General features: G+C 34.1%; 1 pseudogene; it reads right to left on the reverse strand.

The window, feature by feature from the left end:
• Positions 1-298: 298 nt before the first annotated feature.
• On the reverse strand, positions 299-22,917 carry LOC123001861 (U1 small nuclear ribonucleoprotein C-like; annotated as a pseudogene).
• Positions 22,918-23,712: the final 795 nt, after the last annotated feature.

The following is a 23,712-nucleotide window of genomic DNA, read 5'->3' on the forward strand; positions in this document are numbered from 1 at the left end:
AAACTTGAGGCTTACAGTTTGGTAACAAGCAAGCTGTGATGGAATGTACTTTTTCTAGCCCAGTGGTAAACCTGCATCTACACACACAAAATGACCGAGCTGAGCAAAGAAAACATCCCGACATGAGAAAACATCCATAATAGCTTCAGTGAATAAAAATCGTATGAAATGAGTGTGATGTTATCACTATAGGTTGCACAAGCCAATAGTAACTAACACTCGCAGACACTTGCAATATGTCAGCTGTTTCCTCTACCTTAATTCGTTTAATCCTGACCGTAGCCCGAGAAGATAGCTATTATCCTCCCCTAGGCAGAGCGATGAATTTTCCCAATGCTGATCGTCTAATCAGGTAGACACTGCTTTTAAATACAGGTCTGATTTCAAAGCTCATAACATCTTTATCCCATATTTCTTTGCTAGTGCCGCTTAAATACACATATAAAGAGGTACAAGGGGTTTAATGGTTGTAGCAGGTGCCCTTTGAGCTCTGCACTGCATCCCTTGGCCACCTCTGATTTCAGCCTGTAGCTGGGTGCAGTCATCCAGTAGCCCACTTCAAACACTCATGCTTTTCTGTCTCGGAGCCGTCCCTGAAACCAGGGGGATTTTCTCACCTTGGGTGAATTTGTGGGGCTTATAATATCCCCTGGAGTAACCCTCACCTAATGGCTGAGGTAGTCTAGTGCATAAAGGCCCCAGTCTGCTCTCTTTCAGAGGGGTGGTTCTGAGGCACCTTCTGCATGGTTCCTTAGAGGACCTGTGGGGAATTAAGACCCAGCTGTCCACAGAGGTGACCAGCTTAGTAAGACACATTCATTTCTCTTGCTTTTCTATCTCACTTTCTCCACTCCTTCACTCTAACTTCCTGAGATTATTTCCCAAATAAATCACCTGCGTCTCAGTCCTTGTGTCAGGTTTTTCTATCAGGAGAATTCAAACTAAGACAGTGGTTTTAAGCATTGGATTTTTAATAACAATTTTACACTGCATTCCTGTTGGAACTGTTAGATCTTCGGCAAAGAGTAATATGATATGACATTCTACTTGTATTTTACTACCGTATGGGAGTCCTCAGGTGCTTCGTTTAATAAATAAATAAATAAATAAATAAATAAATAAATAGATAAATAAATAAATAAATAAATAAATAAATAAATAAAAGCAAGAGCAAAACATGCATAGAACACGGCATAAAATCTGAAGGAAATTCAAATACTAATAAAAGTACCATTGGAAACATCTTTTATTATAGAAACTCAACTGCAGAATTAAAAGTAGTAAGGGCCGAATTCTGATAGTAGTAAGTATATTTATAAAGCCACCATTGTATCAAAAAATTGTTTATGCCAACCCCAGTAATCGCATTGATATTTACTTGACCATCTCACTGATATTATAAAGAGTAACTTCCCAAAGGCCGTTTTTAATGGATACCTCCTATAAACAAATTTTAAAATGGAATTTGTGTTATTTAATTCAGTATGTTGTATGGATGTAGCAATGATTTAGAATTTATCTGAAGTGAAATACCTCATGATCTTGTTTCCTTATAAAATGCCACATATTTTTCAGAAATAGTCTTCTAAGCTTTCTTTCTGTCACTCACATATATATCAGAAGCAATTGCTGTGATAAAAGGTTAGTCTTTGAAGGGTTTCTGTGTTTTTCTGTCTCCTTAAAGTGTCAAATCTGGGGACATAGAAAAAGCACACATATTGTATTGAACGATCTGTCATTCATTGGAAGGTGATGGATGGGGTCAGACTCATTCAGGCAGTAAATTCACATCCATTTTCTCAGAAAGTTGTTTGGCATAGTTTTGGAAGTCCGCTCTCTATGTAAAATATTATCTCCTGCCTGTTGCTCTTCTGCCCATTCCCTTCTCTCTTGTTTAGAAGACAGTGAAATTTTATTTACATTGAAGACCTTTTTAAAAATCAAAACACCTGACGTGTTTAATGAAAGTCAGCGCTTTCATAATCTAGAACTTGCCAAAGAAAACAAATGACTTTATGATTTGTCTTCTCATAAAATTCATTAAAATGAGTTAGAGGCAAAGGTAATTATTTGTTTCACACACTCAGAAACAGGTGTAGATGCTATTTGGAGATCCGAATGAACGTGCCAATTAGTGCATTAGGTTTATGTGCAAATGTCGTCTCACTTAATTGCTGTGTCTGAGAAAATTTGCCATGTTTATAAAGTGAGTTTTGGAAAACTACACTGCTGTTCATTCACGAGCTATGATGATAGAATGCTAATGAGTGAATAGAGAATGTCTACACAGTGCATCTGGACCTTTTTGGAAATGCCAAATTTGCAATGCCCTGAGTTCTGCCCCGTGATTAACACTTCGCATTATTGTATGTGTCGCTGGGGTTATGATACTGCCTACTGCCTAAAGCACAGAACTACAGACATCAGTTCTGATAGAACACATATGTGTTGATGATGGGAAATACAGAAAAATATGATGTGATATTTTAGAGGAATTTAGGCAGGAAAGGGCAGAAAAGCAGTGCCTCTCAGATCTAATACTGCATTTCAAGAGAAAGAGCAAAAATTAAAAAACATTTGTTTGAAATAATCTAGCTAAGGATTAGTGTTGAGATGCCTTAAATTTATATTTTTAATCTAATGGAAGAGAGTGAGAGGAAGGAGGCTAACTTTGTGAATGTTATCATCTGGCGTATAAATTATGATATTTTTAGGTCAGGAAGATTATAAATATTCAGCAGACTGAATTTCCATGAAGCAAGCAATGTATAAAATAATTTATTATTTAGAAGACTCAATTATGCCATGCAGGCTACTATCTGTGGTAATAGGTTGGTGATCTAGAAACAGCACCTCTTATGAAAAATGCTGGTGCTCTTGCAACCCAGCCACTTGTTTGAGAATCTCTGTGCTTTATTTAGAACATGAGGTTATAAAGGTATACAAGGGTTGTCCTGGCAGTGATGGGAAAAGACATGCCATTCTTTCCTGAGCAAATTTATAGCCTTTATAAATACTGGGCTTGCTCAGAGCTCTCTGCTTTTGTAGAAAATAATGGGAAACAATTTTTAAATATGATTTTTGATAATAATATATTTCGAAAAAGCTAGTTATAAAAGTATAGGACAGAAACCAAGTAACAGACTCTTTATAACTATAGAGAACAAACTGATGGTTACCAGAGGGGGGGTTGGCGCGGGTGTTAAATGGATGATGGACATTAAGGAGGGCACTTGCGATGAACACTGGGTGTTGTATGTAAGTGTTGAATCACTAAATTCTACACCTGAAATGAATATTACACTGCATGTTAACTAATTGGAACTTCAATAGAAACTAAAAGAAAAAAAAAATAACATAGACCAGAACATGCTAGTAGAAGTTAACCTAATTTAATCCCTTTTGTTCAGGGAATTGTAGAAGCTGGTTTACCTGGAAGTTATTACTCGGCCTGTACACAAAACAGTCAATTTTAAAAAGATTTACTACATAATATGCAGAATATTTTTTTCATTCAAAAATACTACTTAAGCAGCTCCTTTACGACCTCTTGGGATAAATGAAAGTGAGTTCAAATCTATAATTGTCTCCGCCATCCCTCAACAGACTTACAGGCTAATTGTGAAGTCAAGGCATGGTCACATGAATAAAACAGAGCAACTAAAAAGAAGAAAAGAAACCATCGTAGCAGTCTATGTAACCCACATACATGAGAAATATACTTATTTTATATGCAGTTAATATTCTTTTCAGAGCTGTTTTTTTTTCCTCCTCATAATTCTTGATTGAAACAATGATGGTCTTTTCTCTCTATTGTCACCATCCTTTGACTAACTTTTTGATATTTCATTTAAAAAAAAGAAAAGAGGGCTTTAGCTTTTCTCCGTGTTTATGGCTTGACTATCATAGTCCTTTGGTCCAATTAACTGCACATAGAATGGGAAGAGCTTAGAGTGTTGTTATCATCAATAACTTAATATCAGTCTCTCCTGTTTAACATCTCTAGTGAATATATTTTTGTTTCCTCCAATATTATTCCTAATCCTCTTCATTTTACATGTATGCTTTTGCTTGTTGTTTCTCTTGGCTTAGAGTTAAGTCTATGTGTTTCTTGGAAAGGAAATATTTGTTGAGAAGCTAAAAAATCAGTAAGTAGAATTTATGGTTGGTTTTAAGTTTGATTTCAGTGATACACTCCATTAAAGAAAACAGATTTAAATATCCTCTTCAGTCTATATTAAACTTTACATAAGGTCTGAATGTCTGTAGCATTTATTTGCCATATTCCAGAGTTAAAATGAGCATTTTTGAGAGACATGACTTTGTTCTGCTGGTATAATAGTCCATTTTGTTAGTCATAGGCTCCCAGCTGCTTCTTAATGAGATACAGGCATAATTCAGAGAAAAATAGACTAAGAAACCAAGACTATTAGTAGCAAACGATGTAATAAGAGTTAGAAAGGAAAGAATATGAGCCTCCAAAGGATTTTTTATCAGGCTACCCTGTGGTACACCCTGATTGCGGGCAGACACAAATTGAGATTCAACATTACATTCAAAAGTTACCAACTGTTAAATTGGCAACTTTATGATGGCAGGAGGAGGGGAGAGACCTAAAAATTCTTGCAGCTCTGTGTAAGAGGCGTCTTTAGATTGATATTTGTAGTGTTTTAACTTTTTTCTGGATAATTAAAAAGATTTTTGATGCAAGTTGTTTGAATTGTGATTACTGTCAAGAGTGCTTAAGCCCGATAGATATCTCGGAGATAGTGTAATTTTTCAAATGTTATAAATTGATCATTTTACCAGATATTTTCTGTCCTTTTTAGTATATACTCACAGGTTAAATCTGACACCTAGCCAATGCCAAATATATTTTAGATGCATATCTAAATTGCCAAATAGACAAGCAAACAGAATTCTAGTAGACAGGTGGAAGGGTATCCACTCACCTGAAAGATGCTAGAGTAATCCATTTCTCATTTTGTTGAAGAAAGTCCTCATGGATTTCACCCAAAGTGAACGACAGCACTTGGAGGAGTTCGCTGAGCACAAGCATTCCATGCACAATAAGTAGATTAGCCCCAAGCAGGTCCTATGAGATATTACAGTTGGACACTCACAAGGAAATGTCTGCCTTTCAAATTATCATGACGATCAGTGGAATTATATAAGGAACAATTTCAGCTAAAAAAAAAAGCTAAATTCACAATGGACTTGCCATTTTATTGTCAAGATATTTTTAAACACATGTAACCTTCTAGATATTCATTCATTTTCTCAGGAGGTTATGCAGTTGCTGTGAATTAACTCTGAAGGAGTAACCAGTTCGAGGTCATCTAAATTACTAAAGTAAAAGAAATTGTCACACATTTAGTAAAGAATGTGTGTAAGTGAAATCTGTGTTCGTTGCATTTGGTCATGTATAATATCTGAGGTCTCTCCTCTTTGACAGTATCAACTTAAATTGAAATAAAAATGTTTTGTGTCTCACACCATTCCGATATATCCCCACACATTAATTAGCATTCTTTGTAAGCTTTGTTGCGTCCTTTAATTTTTTCTGTGTCCCAATTTTTTGGTGCAGAAGACCAACCACTCTGATACAAAGTATCATCCAGTTCATCTTTATGCAGATAAGGAGAGTTTTACCTTCAATTTCCAAAACACGTGGTGGTTTTCCCTTTAAGAGCTCTAGGATAGAAATGTTGTGATTTCTTTTTTTCAAAAACAATTTCATCATTTAGTCACCTTTATACCAGGTATATATCTTTCATCTTTGCATCTAACATTTTAAAAATCTAGGTTATAGGTTAAACTGTTTTTTTTTTTTTTTTTTTTTTTTTAAACTCCGAGCTTTATCTCTCTAGGAAATAGCAGCAGAGGCCACTTGAAATTACTCTTCAAGTACTTGCAGACTGTTTTGCTTCCCTTCAGGTGAAATGCTTCTGTCATGCCGACCATTTTTTGTGAAGAAGCTCTATGCTGCTTCAGTATATATTAAATAATTTATTCAAGTGGTGTCTCTGGTTCTGAAAATTTTTTTTCCCTTTTAAAACGGAACTCTTTATTATAATGTTTTTAATAGTTCTAATTTACAGTAGTATTGAGTTACCCTTGAACAAAACACAGAAAATGGGGTACATTTCAGTAATAACATTCAGAATTGAGAAAACAGAAGATAGAATGTATTATAAACATTCTGAAGTTGTGTTTTTGAACTTTCAGGAAAAGAAGTGAGCATATCAGTTTTTAAATTATAGGTGGGGGTGAGGGGGTGGGGCAGTTAATGATGATTTGTTTGAAGTTTAAAACCTCTGTATGAGGATCTATTATTATACATGATGATGTGGGATATCTAAGGACACGAAGAATGTATACATGAATATGTCCATGTCCTTCTACCTAATTAAAAAGTTGGTAGAGAGATTTGGGGGAGAATTATTTGAGGCTTAATATTGTACACATTTTGTGTTTTAGTTCTAGTCATGTGCTTTCATTGAGGAGAATTGATCAGAGTCAGGTTTTAATTTATTTAGTTCATGTTTCTCATATTTGAATAAGCCAACAATATACTTACACTCAATATCTGGTCATTTTGTCAATATCTGAGCAATATTAAATCAGTTTAAAAAATGATTACACAGAACAAATTTAAAGAAATCCACTATTAATAAAATATACAGAAATTATAGTATATCCTTTGTAAAAATGACATTTAAAAAAAAGAGCATCTGTTAAAATACAGATACTCTAGAAATACAGTTTCAAATAAATAACTTCACACCTTACAATTGTTTAATTTCTAAGCCACTAGACATAAATTGAATAAAAATTGAGTGAGTACAACTACCTAATGCATAAATTGTCAGATTTGGATGGTTTCTATACTGAAAACAAAATAAATTTTTAAAAAGAAACGGAAAATGTGATTCTTGCTCAGAATCACAGAGACAGCTGGTTATTTATACATGCAGTAGAATATATATGATGGTTTGGAATAACCTACCATTTCTATTTAGAATTAGGCTATGCTCTGCCTTCGTAGTTCGTGTGCCTCAGTTTTTCAATGTTGAGTTGCCTCTGGGTAGTGCTGGGACCGCTCTGTTTTAACAATCAGCAACAGAAAAATGTCAGGAACCATTCCCATTAGTGTTTGGTCAGATCAATCAAAATGACATAAAATAGGATTTATTAAAGTCGTCAGTGTCTCTGGTTTACACTGTTCTATGAAACGACATGACAAATGTTTTGACAATGCTAGCCGGAGTAATAATTGCAACCATTCTGTAATCAGATGTTGAGACTCACATGACATGATGTTAGAGAAAAATGTAAACAAATATTTTTTGAGGCGTATGTTTAAGAGCTTTTTAAGTCTGCTTAGAGTGCTCAGGCCTATTATATATACTTGGTCAAATTCATTTATTTTACATATTCATTGATACGACCTCATTCCTAAAGGACTTGAGGTTTGTATACTTGATACAAAGACAAAAACCCATAAATATATCTAGTACTCTAGCCAGAACATCCTTTTGTAATTCATTCAGAGGAAATACTTTGCCCATGTGCATTGATATAGGTGAAAACGATTTTAGCTCTCTGTTCTATTAATATCAATGAGTTTTTCAATTCCTATAGTCTACCTCTTGACTTTCCTTTTAAATTTTATCAAGAAACAGAGACTGAGGAATCTTCAAAACAGGAACTGCAGATTCAGGAAATTCTTTGATGTCTTTTAACAATATGAATGAAAAAAAAATTCTTCATACAATTGCTTTTCCTCAAGAATAAGTTACTCTATTTGAAACAAGCCAAGAAAAGATATAATACATGGAAGCTTAGGAGGTGTTTGTCTAGAAATTTAGGTTTGTGAAATCATATATAATTTCAATTCCTCATTCTGTAACCTCTCTTAGAGACGTTATTCTGATTAATGGTGTAGCTCATTAAAATTGCTCTGCATGTTACTTAGACTTTTTGGAAAATAGTCACTTTACTGTATACTAACGTCAACTTCCTGAGGTCTAAGTTCTACTTATGACTCTGACACTTCAGTGACCTCAAGTAAATCTTTTCATATTTAGTAGCTGTGTTTCCATATCATTAATGAAATATTAATTTGAGGTTGTGTGTATGTGTCTTTGAAATTGGTTTTGCATGTAAAAATTACTAGGTAGAAATTAATTTCAGTTTAACAAATCTTAAATTTTGAAGTTCTAAACAAAATTAATTCTTAAGCTTTAAGCTTGGACAAGATGTTTATTCTCCTTCTAAAATGCAACATATTCTAGTAATCATTGCCAAAGGTAGCTGAATAATATTTGGTTCCATTCAAAAACTTAATGTTAAGTTCTTTAGAACTTTAAATAACTTATCATGTGTAAATATAGCATATGGAATTACTCTTAAATATTTCCATTTTCTGATTGATAATCTCTCAAAGCACTAAATCTTAAAAGTTTAATATATGAAACTATAAATATGGTAAAATTCATTTAATAGTCTAATAGTTAAGATTGTTTAATTTCAACTTAAAATCAGCAATAATTTATATATTTTAAATGGGATGTGTTGAAGCATTACTCTAATCAATATTCTCTTAAATATTATAAATATAAAAAAATAAATATTCATATTAACTGAAAGTGTGAACATCATTGCTTTGATTTTATAAATATTTTTATGCTTAATTATAAATCTTCCTTTGGATGCTTAACTACTATAGAAATGTATGTTCTTTCAATCAATTTGGGGAGTACCTCCCATATAATTTGGAGTAGCCTCTCAATTTTCTGGAGATAATACAGGGATTTAAGGAAGACTGAATTCTTATCAAAGTTGCTCTGTAACTGCCATTTGGGGGTGGTTACATATTTGCATTCAAGTTGCAGATTAATTACATAATTTTTTCTTTACCTGTAGATTCATAAATTGCTCCTGTGCTTTGGTCGTTTGCTTGTTTGACTCTGAAGATATGTAAATCCTTTTTCTAGCGAACTGGTAGACATTTGCATTTGTTGAAATCTTTATTTTCTTATTTCTAGAATCACGCTGATATTATAGATTTTCTAATAATAATTATTCAGTTTTAGACTTCTTTCATTGCTCCAGATGATTATTTAATTATAACTTTCAAGATCATCCAAATGGCATGAAAGATAATTTAGCAACATTTTCAGTATTAAGATTCAACTTACGTAAAAATTGATTATGTTTATACTACGCAAAAGAACACTTCCGGGAATTTAGAGCAATAAAGGGTTCATCATGATCTTGTCTTTCAGAGAGGTCGTGTTATAGAAAACTTTTGAGGACCTTGAACAAAGCCGAAAAAAGTTAGAAGATCCCTAGGTATATTATGGGAATAACTGGACAGAGAAGGAGTGAGAGATAGTATTAATGAAGCATGTAGATACCTCTACAGAAAATAATTTTGAATACTTGGCAGAGACTCTGAGTTCCATTCTATATGCAGAAGGAATATAGCTCTGACAGTCATGGACTGGGCACGTTTCTATGTAACCAGAAGCTAAAAACTCAGGGAGAAGATTGTGCTAAAAATATAAAATGAGGGAAGTCTTCATATAGGGCTTCCATCTAAGTAATGGAACTTGGTGATTTTATAAGGAATAAAGTGGTAAAAGAGTAGAGAGATCTGATCAGTAAGATTCAGGCTAAGGATGAGCAGAACAGAAGGAGCCAGGACAAGGGTCTTTAAAATAGTAACCAGCTTTGAAGAAAGATAGCCTTGTTTTGGAGAAGAGAAGAAAAATATGAAGGGTGGGTAGCATGGGAGATATTTCCTGGTATAGAGATGAGATAACACTTTTAGATAGGTAAGATCAGGACTCAACCTCATGGGTAGAAGAGAAAAGAAAAATAGAAGCTGTAGATATAAATGCAGTGTTCCATTTCAGTAAGTTTTGCGTTGAGGAAAATGAAGGGGATTGGATAGGTATCTGTGTGTATGTGGCAGGGGGGGATCAGTATTTTGGGGGTAATGGAATGTGAGACTATTAGGAGGTAAGACCCAAGGACCAATTGAAAAGGGAGTATTGAACACCAAGAGGGAAGAATTTATAAGCAAATCTAAAAGATAAGGAGGAATACATGTCTAGATAGAGGATCTGTTGGGGTGGGGGAGTGGTCTGAGACAGGACATCCACTTCTCCTAAGCCTGGAAGGAAAAGAATAAAGGGCAGATCCAGATTTTGAGGTGAAGTGAAAAATAACAATTTAGGGAATTCATATTAGTTGCACTCAGTGCTGTGAATGATTAGTTAGAAGAAAGGCATAGGTGAGGATACTTTTCCTTTCTATGCTTCTAGGAATAACTGTTGTGTTTCAACATATTTGAGAGGCAAAATGAAATCCAACAATATATTTTATAATTATTTATTAATGATTTTTATGGTACCTCTGGTTGGGAATAATTGGACAGAAACATCCCAATGCTTACAATTGAATTTGATATCTGAAATGTTATTGTTATATCCATTTGGAACAATTTCTTTTGCAGTGTGAGATTTTATTATATGTTGGCAGAAATAGTTGAATTTGTTGAAATACCTTTGAAGAGAGATGTAATATCTATAATATGTTAGTTTCCAGAAGTCAGTTCACCAATAGCAAAATTCACAAAGGTCAAAAATAGACTATTCACAAAAGATGAAATGCAAATGTTCAGTAAATAAGTGAAAATTCTATCTCACTGGTAAGAAAAATGGAAAGTAAATACATTTTTGACCTATTGGCAGAGATTTAAAAAAAAAAAAAAGTGGCACTGCTCAGTTTTGGTGAATATAGAGTAAAAATACTTCCCTGGGAGTAAGAACACAGTTTGAACAGTGGGAACATTAACAAAGTTCCAGGACCTTTTATATATAAGCGCAGCTAAGTTGAGTTTGAAAGTTTTATTTGTCCTTCTTATCTTACCTGAAGTCAGAAAAATATGGACAATATTCCAAGTAATGAGTAACATTTTATAAATCTCCTAGTAAAAATTTTAGGGAAATAAGTTTCTCCATCACTAGACAGACAATGAGGGATATCTCAGGTATAAAACACAAAGTGAATTTTATGAAATGCACATGCCTGCACCAAGCTTTGATCAAATCTGAAAATAGACATATAATCATCAAATATATTTCTATTCTATTAGTGGGGGTAATTAAATACATTTGAAGATGTTTAAAGGTTCCTTTAGGCTTGGGATCTGGTTTCTGTTCCATTAGTCTTGATTAGGTAACAGAAATGCAGGCCATGCATTAGAAAAATCCTTGACTATGGCTTTAAAGTTTTTTCATGAATGCAGAATTTTAATCATTTTGTCTATGCCATTACTGAAGAGCTGAATTTGTATGCTGTTGGCCAAAAGGGGGAACTGAGAAAGGAAAATTCTTCTTTACTATTGATAAGACTGGTGTAATACACATAGAAAAGGCCTGTTGCAAAATTAATAGGAAACAGTATTTCTCCCAAGAACATGTTACAGCTGTTAAGTGTAATAACTACTTCCTTCTTTGAATGACTATTGCTTTTTTAGTCACTGAGAAATGTAGTTCTCCAAAACCTTAGGCTGTTAGAAATTTTGCTGTTTGAAATTGCATCAATATGAAAGAAACACTGAACTCTCGTAAGGAGCCTCTGTTGTCACTTTGACATAAACAGCTTTGACTTAAAACCAGAATGTACAGCTTCAGGTACAGGGATTTCTGAAGACAACATTCCACATCTCTGTTAACTTTGTAGTTTATAAGGAAGAGGATCATGGATTCACTTTCTTTGATAATTTTCATATTTGAGGCTATTTTTCCATTTTACTTAAGTTGTTGAATTATTGGCATTAGGTTGTATATAATATTCCCTTGTTCTTTTAATGTCAGTAGGGTCTATACTGATGTCCCACCTTTCCAATTCATTGATTTCTAGGTTTATTATTTTCTCCTTTCTTCTTGGGTTTAATTTGCTTTTCAATTATTAGTTTCTTAAAGTAGACACTTAGATCGTTGATTAGTGAACTTTTTTAAATATGAGCATTGAATGTTACAAATTTCACTCTAAAGATTGTTTTAGCTATATTCCAAAAAATGCACTTTTATACTTATTTTTGTGTATTTTAATAATTTATTTGACTTTAATCCTCTTATATAGCCTATGACTCAAAATGTGGTTGATCTTGGTGAATATTCATGTGCACTTGAAAAGAAAGTTTATTGTGCTCTGCTTGGTAAATGTGTTTAATTGATGTTTTCTTTGTCAGAATAAGTTGATTAATAGTGCTATTTAGTTATTCCACATCCTTACTGATCTAATGCTGTCAATTATAGTGTTGAAATCTTTAACTGTAATTCTAAATTTTTCTCCATTGAGTTCTATCCACTTTTGCTTTATCTATTTTGAAGTTCTTATATTGGCTGCATACACATTTAATATTCTCCCTGTCTTCTTGATGCATTGATTTTGTGATTATTAACTAATTTCCCTCATTATCCCTAGTAATATTCCTTTCTCCCAAATCTGTTTTATCTGACAGTAAAATAGTCACTCCAGCTTTATTTTATTTAGTTGTAATATAGTACATCTAATATAATACATGTAATATAGTACATTTCCATTATTTTATTTTTTTTCTTTCTTTGACTTCATAATTAACATGAGTTATTTGTATGCTGCATTTAGTTGGGTTTTGCTTTTTATCATCTGACAATCACTGGCATTTTTTGGAGTGTTTAGATCATTTACATTTAACATAATTATTGATGTGATTGGGTATCAATTTTTAACTTATAATATTGTACTTTGAGATAATGTAATATGTCTTTGTATATTGTAAGAAAGTTACAACAGTATCCTGTTTTCCTCCTCATACTTATACTTTTGCTACTATAAATTTTTCTTCCTTTTTTTTAAAGATTTTATTTATTTATTCGAGAGGGAGTGAAAGTGAGAGATATCACAGAGGGAGAGGGAGAAACAGACTCATCACTGAGTGGAGAGCCCTATGCGGGGCTCGATCCGAGGACTCTGAGATCATGACCTGAGCCGAAGGCAGACACTTAACTGTCTCAGCCATCTATGCATCCCTATACATTTTTCTTTTATGTAAATTACAAGCTACACAGTTCACTGTTATTATTTTTCCTTCAAGTTGTACATTATCTTTTAAATAATTTTAAAATGAGAAAACATTTACATTACTAACATATTTACAATATCCTGTGCTCTCCATTGCCTTGGGTAAATGCAGGGTTTCATCTAATATTTTCTTCTACCTTAAAAAGTTCTTTTAACACTTATTATTTATTATTTATATAACATTTATTTCAGTGCAGGTTTTCTGGAAACAGATATTTCCAGCTTTTTAGTTTTTTAACTAGTTTTTTTGTTTCATATTCATTTTTGAAAGATTTTTTCTCTGAATATAAAATTCTAGATAAAGGTTTATTTAAAAAATTTAACACATTAAATATATCATCCATTGTCTTTTAGTTTGTATTGCTTCTAGTGAGAAATCGGTGATTCTTACTTTTGTCCTGTTTTATGTAGTATTTTTTCCCTGTCTGCTTTGAAACTTTTTCTTTCTTTATCTTTTGATTTTAGCAATTTGATTATCGTTGGCTTTCATGTGTTTTATTGCACGTTTATTCTTTTAGAATGTGTGGGCTTAGGGTTTTCATAAATTTGGAAGTTTCAGGCCTTTATTTCAATGTGGTTTTTTTGCCTCCCATTCCCCCAGGACTCAGTTGTATACATATATTAACTGTTTGTAATTATCCACTCAGCCTGTGTTTTTTTTTTTTTCTTTTTTCAGTCTTTTTTTCTTTCCGTGCTTCATTTTATATAGTTTCTATTTCTATTTCTTCTAGCTTACAGATTTTTTTTTTCTTTTGCAGTTTTAATCTCCTGTTAAATCTATCCAGTGTACTTTCTATTAGGTATTGAATTTATCTCCACAGTTTACATTTGGGTCTTTTAAAAAAAGGTTTTAGTTTTTTTCCTTATCATGATCATTTCTATATTACATTTTTAAACACGTGAAAAATATTTAGTAGTTGTTTAGTACCCTTGTCTGCTAATACCATTACCTCAGTCGTTTGTGCCTCTCTTTCTGTTGTTTGATTTATCTCCTGGTTACAGATCATATTTTCTCCTTCCTTGCAAGTTTCAAAATATCTGATCAGATCCAAGGCATTGTGGTTATTATGTTGAGCGCTAGGAATTTTGTTATGTTTCTTTAAGTAATGTTGGCTACTCTTCTGGTATACACTTAAGTTACTTGGATCTGTGGTGGTTTGCTTTGAAGAATTTTCCATTGGCACTTGGTTTAATTAAACCCCATTACAATGAAATAGCCTTCTGTGAACTTAATTCAGTGTTTCATGTCTTATGAAACGACAGCATTCTGGCTAAGAATGCAAACTACCCCAAGCTTTGTGTGGGCTTTAGGAATTTGTATGCCTCCACATTTCAGTGGTGGTTCCCAGATTGATGTAGTTTCTACTTTCAGTTGTGCAGATCTGTACTAAGCCAGAGACTTAAAGGAAGTCTCTGAAGATCTCCAGAGCTCCTTATGCGTGGTTCCCTATTCTTTGGTGCTCTGCACCATATTTTCTAAGTAGTTCAACCTCTCAAAATCTGATCTTTATCCCCTCAGCTCAATGAGACCACCAGGCTTTATGTGGGTTCCTCTTCCCTTTGTTGAATCTTTGGGCAATAAACTGGTATAATTTTAGGGCTCTTTTTTATTGATTTTCCTTCTCACAGGGAGTAGTCCTTAACTGCTTATTGTCTAATGTTTGAAAATCACTGTTTTATATATTTTGTCCAGTTTTCTAGTTGTCTAAGGTAGGAGTATAAATTTAATTTCTGTCCCTCCAACTTGGCTGAAAGCAAACATCCTCCAAATCCATTTTAAACCTGCTGTTAACTTTCACTTTTCTTTAATCCTTCCTGTGTCATCATTCTCCATTTGAATTTTCTATGATCTGTAATTCAGTCTGTTCAGTCCTTAGGGTTTGTTCGTATTTAATTAATGCCAAGTCTTTTTGCTTTCTAGTATCTAGGATGTACATCCAGCTCTCAACAAGATCATGGTATCAGGGGTGAAGGATTATTAATTAAAAAAAATCTGAACAACTCAAGTGAAAACACTTAGATTATAACAGAGACTCTGTCAAGCACTGACACCATAATTCTGTATAAGTTCTTACTGAGGTTAAGCACGTTTAATAAATCAAAGGATATTTTTTTCCTGCCCAAATGTGTTTAAAAGAGAAGCAAAATCTCTGCTTTTAATATTCACGTCTTGCTTAGTATTATGTGCCACTCCTGATGCACAGGGTTGACCTTTTTAAAATAATCAAGCATCAGTTCACATTTTATCAATGGCTCTTATTCTGGACATGGTCCATTGCACTTGGGGTCTACTTGAAGCCTTGCAAATTGGTAGAACATTGTGTGTATATATATGTATGTCCATTGGTTCTATACCTTCTGTAATGGTATAGGGCCCCATGATACAAAAAAGTTTAATTGCAAATCACATTATAACCTAAGCTATTACTTATGCATGTATTTTTGATGTGAAGGGATCACTAAAGAATTAATGAAATTATTGATTTTACTTTATCATTTGTTTTATTCATTTGTTCTTGTATTTTCTGTATATTCAGAGTTTATAATACAAAAAAAAAGGCCCCGTTACTCTGTCTTCAGGGATGAAGATAGAAATTTTTTTAAGCTTCCATTAGTAATGTAATCCCTACTATTATTTTAAAGAATGGCTGGGAATAATGACTGGTGAGAAATAACCGGGAATTATATTTCCCACTGGAATTTCTAAGGCTCATTTTTTGACTTGATTATTTGTTTTTTGGGTAATCAAAAGTTTCTGTTACTTCTCTGAAATCTTAATATTATTCAGGGAGAGGTAACTAGAAATAAAAAGTTTTTACACTGCAGTATGCCTTTTCTCTAGTAATGATGATATGGTGGTGATATTTGTTAATGTGCAGAGTGTATTGATTCAAAGGAAATAATTTGTGAACTGCAAAATGGTGCAGTAAAGAACATTAAATCTATTTTTGACAGTTTCACAGAACATATCTTGGTATTAAAAATATGTTTTTAAAGCTTTTTTCCTCTCAAATTGACACAAAGGAGTTGGCCTTTCTTCCATATTGCTGCAATGAAAATATGGATGTTTGTTATACCTTTACACATTTATTGAGGCATAACTTAATTTACAAAGCATAAAATTCATGCATTTTCATGGTATGATTTTTAGTAACCTTATAGCGTTACACAACCATCAATACATTCTATTTTGAGAACATTCTGTGCACCCCAAAATTTCCTCATGCCAATTTTCAGTTAATTCTGCTCCCATCCCCCACCTTGGTAACCCCTTATCTGCTTTCTATCACTAGATTTTCCTTTTCTGGAAATTTCATAAAGCTGGAACCGTAAGATACATAATCCTAAGCATTTGAATTCTTTAGTATAGTATTTCTGAGGTTCATCCATATGCCAGGATGAACAGTAGTCTGCTTTTTAGACTCTAGGGTGCATTCTAAATCAACATGAAGGTAATAATTACCAGTTGCAGGATGTTTTTATCAATTTATTTTCAAAACATTTCATATGCATTACATTAGGATTTATTTTTTTATGAATACATATTATTTTAGAAAATATTTTAAGGGGATTTTGAAATATAACTGAGTCATGTTTAATAAAGAGAATTATAGTAACATATATTTATGGTATACTCACTCTGCTATAAACATGGAGTTATATAGATATTTAAGACACATCTCCTTCCCTGAAGCTAACTCTATGGTAAAACACATGTGCTAATTCTTGTGCACAGCATTTCATATTCATGTATTTGTTGCTATGTAACAAAACACTCTATGTTAGGAGATCAAAGAAGGGTTCACAAATTATTCGCTGATGGGCCAGATCTGATCCATGGCCTGTTTTTGTATGACCTATGAGTTAAGAATTATCTTTACATTTTTAAAATAATTGTTTAAAAAAAAAAACAAAGAAGAATATGTGACAGAGACCGTATGTAGTTTGCAAAGACTAAAATATGGATGGCCCTTTACAGAAAAAGAAAAAAAAAAAGTTTTGTTCTCTGGTTTAAACAAAAACTGCTACTACCTCTAAAGATTCTGTGGGTTGACTCATTCCAAATAGATGGTTCTTGCTTTGAGTCTTTCATGTGGTGGTGAGGCCGTTCTTGACTGCAACTACAACCATTGAACTTGACTGATTGTTCCTTCACATGGCTGGCAGATGATGTTTGCTGTGGCCTGGAAACTCAGCTGGGAGCGTTTGCAGGAAATCCGTGCTTGGCCTTTCTATGTGGCTTGCACTTCATACAGCATGGTGTCCGGAGCATCCCCAATGGTAAACATTCTAAGAGATCTAGGTAGAATTTGTAAGGCTTTTTGGAAAGTCATGGAGTATAATTCTTCTGCAATCTATTGAATGTACAGCATCAGCTGAGATTCAGTGTAGGTGGGGTCCAGCACTTTGGGGAGTGAATACTGGGAGGTGTAGTTCACTGCCGGGGGACAGAGGAGGGTGGTCTTTGCAGACTAACGTCCACAGTCTTCTCTCTGGATTCTAATGGCTCCTTTCCCTCCCAAGTGCAAAACATAACTCAGCCCCTCCCAAGACTCCCAAAGTTTTATCTCATTATATTATCACAGTCAGGTTTAAAAACTAGCATTTCATTATCTAAATCAGGTCCAGGTGTGAATGAGACTCCTCAAATAAGATGCTTCTTAATCTGAAGATCTGAACATCAAAGAGACAATTTGCCTGCCTCCCACACATTCAGCATAGTCTGGGGGACATGATTAATACTATAGACCTATCCATCTAAAACAGGAAATAGAAGGCACATAAAAATCATTGTTCTACAGCAATGTGAAGTCCAGGTGGGCTCAGGTGATAATTCATCCTGCTTTGGTTGCAGGAAACATGCTCATTAAGGCCCAGTTCTGCCCCCTAGGACTGTTGACTTCTGGTTTTGGCTCTATTCTCCCAGCTCCAAACTGAGCCATTCCTTCTTTTCCATAAGAAATGGCCAAGCTCTCAGCTGAGTAAATTTTACAGCCTGCTTCTTGCTCATAGAAATTTGATGCCTGAAACACCTTTTCATTGTAGCTGTCTCTTTCAGTACAAGTTGGTACAATTATTTTAAAAATTTGTTCATTTTTATGTATCAAGTTGTAAGTCTGTTCTATTGTGTATTGTGGGCCCACACCCACATTTTTTTTTCTGAGAGGATCCCTTCTCTAGCTCACAACTTTAAAGAATCCTTGTCTAGTGAAGAGTATCTAAAAGGCAAGTCCCTTAGATTCATAGCAGACTTTTTTTCGAGGCAAGAAAATCTAAGTAGCATACCCTTAAGATTTTTAGAAAACATTTTATCTAGCTAAGAGAGTATAGAAGGCATGCCCTTATTATTCTTAGAAGTCATTTTTTTTTTCCTAGTGGAGAAGGTCTACAAGGAACTGCTTTAAATCTTTCTGAAGCCTTAACAAAGGGTTTTACAGATGCTCTCTCAATCTGAAATTTATCCTGAGGCCACATTTTACAAAAAGAGCCCTGATTTGATCTTTGTCCAGATGCCATTTCTTACTTTGAGAAAGTTATGCCGTCTGGAAAGACTAGGTGTGAGAAACAATTCTATATTTTAAACAAGCAAGTCCTTGTTTTTTATATTTCCTTTAAATTCTGATAAGAAATTTAACAGTCTTTTCTGTAGCTGTACTTTCTCTATATTTTTTCATATCCAGCTAAAATAAAATAAACCAGTTGGCATTTTTCATATTCTTCCAGGAAAAAAAAAAAATCCCGAGCTATATCAAATATCTCATTAAGTAAATTTTTGATACCAAAACAGTAGTGCACCATGGGGAAAACGGTCAGAGCAGTGTATCCAGAATGCAGGTAAAATGGAGTACATTATCTGTGAATTTTAAAACATGCTGAAATGATCTAAAAGTCATTCTTTATATTATCACCATTGAACAGCAATTCTAAACAATGTCACTGTGAAAATTCTCTGCTGGGGCAGACCATTCCACTACTCTCTCTTGCGGTTATGCTGGGATATCACTTCCATGGTTATGTTAGGTTATATGGCAAGGGGGGTTTTGCAGATGTAATTAAGGTTTCTAATCGATTGAGTTCATCAGCAGTAATATCCTGGTTGGGCCTGACCTAATCATATGAGCTCCTAACAGGGAGTTTAGAGGTTAGAGACAGAAGTCAGAGAGATGCAGTCCTGCTCACCTTGAAAACACTCATTTTCAGGTCACGAAGCGCCTTGTGACTTCAGCCTGGGGAGACCCTGACAGAAAGCCAGACATACAGATATTGTGAGGTAATAAACAGGTATTGTTTTAAGCCACTAAATTTATGGTGATTTGTCGTACTTCAATAGAAAATCAATCCATTTGGTTTAAATTTTGTTATGCTATAGTTTTCTCTGAGATAATGGTTGGGAATGTTGAAAGATGCTAAGTTACAAAATTCATTGCACTGTAACATAATTACAAACTATTTAAGTGTTAAATTCCTAAAATGGAACAAAAATGCTCTTGGAGATAAACATAACATCCTTTGGAAATACAGATGATGAAGCAATTACTTACCCCTGAAGGTTTTGAAGCAAGCTGCATCATGTTAACATTTGAACTAGGCCTTTAAGGATAAGTAACACCTAGCCTGGCTAACAAAGGAGGAAAGATATTTCTAGAATGAACAGCATGAGTTGTCCCCCTGAGTGAAAGTCAGATGCTTGGTATTATGGAAAAGAAACAGATTGGGTATTAAGGTGAATTTAATGTATAGTTAAGTTTACTGCCAAGAATCTAATTTTAAAGGATACAATATTTTGTTAGAGTTTATGGATAAAAACAGTGTTTTAAAAATATGGATACCGACAGAAGAAAAGGGCTGGGAAAAAGTAAAATCTGTTGTGTTTCTGGACTTTATTGATTAATATCACCTAGCGTATCAAGGTGGGACATGTCAAAGGATCTTGAACCAAAAGTAATAAACATTTACTAATCTATGATAATAGTCTTCATACAAATATTAATCTATCCAACTTTAGAGGGCTGCATGTTTTATATAGATTCATATGCTAAAAAGTTTTATAAGAAATCATGAGATTTATGATGTACATTGAGATGCTACTTTATTTTTAAAATATTGTCAATATTAACTATATATACCCTATTTGAACATATAACCCATAATAAAATTATTCCACATTTGAAAATCTCATATCAATGATAAATGCATTATTTAATCATAATGCGTAAGAAAACCAATTCAGATTAAACAGGAAGTTTGAAATACTTCCATTTCTAATTCCATTGTATATCATTTTTATGTGAAATCAGTTAAAACAGCAAAAAATGTGGTGACAAAAAAGGTAACAAATTCTGGCCATGCCACAACAATACTGAGATACTAAGCTAAAAGTAACACGGTTATTGTGTTTTTTTCCCTCTAATTTAACAGTGCTGCAGAGATGAGCCAGGCACTTGTGCAATCAACACGAGGAAACTGTAAATTAGCAAAAGTTCAACTTCAAGATTAAGTTTTTATAGTGAAGCTACCCAGTGGGGCTTATATAACAGAGTTCATATTTTTTGTCTCTTCATCCCTTATCTTGGTTTTAAATTTGACTGCTTTACTCTTTAACTATGATGCTTCTTTTTTTTCTGAGATGAGGAAATTGAGGCTCAGAGAGAACATTACGGAGAGAACATGACTCTCCTATTTAGAATGGAACACAGAGGTCTGAGTCACGAGAACCCTGGTGTGATATCCGTAAAGCTGAAAATATGATTACCTCTTAGAGGGTAAAATATCTTTAGGCTTGATATCTAGAAAGTATTCTCATCTTGAATCAAAAAACATTTGGAGGCACATACATTAAGCCCAATATCTTTTGCATAAGACAGCCTGCCAGATATGTAAAGATTGGTCTTATCACTGCAGTCTACTATCCACTAGACTAATTTTTCAGTTAGGCCAATGGTTGAGTAGGGGTTAAAATTCAGGTCTCTTTCTTCCCATACTTTATTTTTTACCCCCACTCCCATGCTGTCTGGGGGTAAATCCAGGATGTGTAAGTAGGAAAGGGCAAGTTGCCATTTCCTTCCATGAAAATCTTACCATAAGTTTTTACTAATATTTTTATATAGTTGAATTTTCAAAAAATGCTATATAAATGTGTACATCCAGAAATTACAATAGAAATTATGTATGGAAATTAGAAGTTATGTTAGCTTATACAATTTCCAAAAGGTTAGGATAAAGAACTTTACAACTTACGGAAAGCATCAAAGCCAGTTTAGCCAACTTTCTAAGAATATTGGGTGTACCCCTTCTAGGAAAGAATGAAGGACTATATTGCATTTAAACCTGCTTCCTATTTGATCAACTCTAACAGCCATGCAGTCTGTACAGATTGGCTCATGCATTTTTTTTCCCACTCTACTGTAATGGTCACTTATGAAATAATTTAAAGCTACTAGATAGGAAAATATCATGACTATGCTTTTCTAAACTGTCCAGGGAATATAATAGTACTTGCAAAGGCATTTTTAGCCAGAACTTATGATAATCTTAACAGTTGACACATGTGATTTGCTCCTGTCTTGTCATGGTTATTTTGAATGGGGAAAGATGTGCCATTAGAGGAGAAGTTCTGCCGGCTAATTAGCACATTACATGTTTTATCAGCCTTGCTGGCTTCCTGCAAATAGTATGGTTCAGTATATTCAGGTTTATTTGGCATGAAGAAGTGGTGGTGCGTTTTACATTGGAACTGGTATAGGTAAAAATATATATATTACAATATGCTATGGTTTGAAAGTATGTATCCCCCCCCATATTCATGTATTGAAAATCTAATGCCCAATGTAATGGTATTAGGAGGTGTGGGGCCTTTGAGAGGTGTTTAGGTCGGGAGGGCAGAGCCTACATGAATGTTATTATGCCCTTACAAGAGAGGCCCCAGAGAGCTAGCTTGCTACTTTTACCTAAAATATAATGACAAATCTCTGACTGGAAGAAGGCCCTCAGCTGACCATTCTGGCACCTTGATTTCAGACTATGCTAGCCTCCAGAACTATAAGAAATAAATTTCTGTGTGTGGTTTTTGTTTTGTCTTTTTTTCCAGCTAAAACAGTTGACAATTTTATTTTCACATTTCACAAGACAAATGATTTTTTTTTTTTAATCACACTACTCCTGCCAAAACTATTCTCTCTTTGATAGGAAGGAGGAACACGTCTTCCTTGTCCTGCTGTTAAAAAAACACTGAGTAACAGCACCATGATCTCTTGGGGAAGCAGAACAAGTAATATAAAATGGGTATAAAAGAGGCTCCCCCCTCTTTCCTCATCTGTCTGATCCTGAGTCATTCCTTGCCGCGTGGGTACCATCACGGGATGGGCAGGAGATCTCATCACTGGGGGCCCTGGCATTACTGGCATTTGGCCTCCCATAGGCAGACTCATTCCAGGAGCAGGTCCCACTGGCATCATCCCAGGAGGAGGAGGGGCCATCATTGGCATCATGGGAGGGCCTCCCATATTGGGTGCTGGCATTATACAAGGGTGAGGAGGACCTGGGAGACTGAGGGGTAAGTGGGATCCTTGTCCATGCAGGAGTAGGAAATATCTTTCCTTATTGAAATGCAGCAGTTGTTTTGTTGATCAAGCCCTGAGCCTGTGCTTCCACCCATTTCTGAGAGTAGTCTTTCACATTCTCTTTGCGTTTCCCACCACTGCAGTGTGTCTTTTTCACAGATGGACAGTCCTGGGTGAGCTATGTGTTTTAGTGGTGACAATAAAACGTAGGCATGTTGCTCTCAAATTTCTGTTTTTTTTATAAGCTACCCAGTCTGTGATATTTTACAGCCTGAATGAACTAAGACACAGCACAAAAGAAATTGTAAATTATGCTCAAGGTGGATTTATATTTCTTTAATTTGTATTTCATTAATTTTAATGTATTTCATATTCCTGTCTACACTCAAAGTCCAATGTAAATGCCACAAAGTATGGTTGTCTGACTATCAAAAAGGATCAATTTAAGTCTAGAGAATAAATAATACATTCCCATAATTATATGATATTTTAACATTTTCAATAAAGAAAAGGAACATGCCTCATTATTGCACCATATAACATAATAAGGGCATTGTAGAAATAATGTTTCTAAGTAATTTTATGTGGAATACTGAAATGGGTTTATAGTAAATCAACAGTTCAATTTTTAGAAGTATATAATTTTGCTATGTTCTTGTCACGGAAGAAATTGTAAGGGATTATGAAAAAAAGATCATTTCTAGCTCCATGTGTCTAGGTTTCCAGAATTTTATTCTAAACTCTCTAGGCAAAAGTAAAAACATCTGAACTAGGACCGTGAACCAAATATTCTTGTGAATGTTTAGTTTTCAAAATAAGCAATCTTAATCTGGGAATATTGGTCTGCTAGAGTTATTGAACAAATTTAAACTAGACAAATGTGGAAAGCTGTGGACTTGGGAGATGAGATACACAAGAACCAAAATAATAGAAAAAAAAATCTTCAATGAGTTTATGCAGCTTAGTAGTCCTTTCCCCCTGTTGTCTCTTCTTTATTACTCACCTGGTT

Source organism: Ursus arctos, unplaced genomic scaffold (assembly GCF_023065955.2).
Source record: "Ursus arctos isolate Adak ecotype North America unplaced genomic scaffold, UrsArc2.0 scaffold_37, whole genome shotgun sequence".
NCBI lineage: Eukaryota > Metazoa > Chordata > Mammalia > Carnivora > Ursidae > Ursus > Ursus arctos.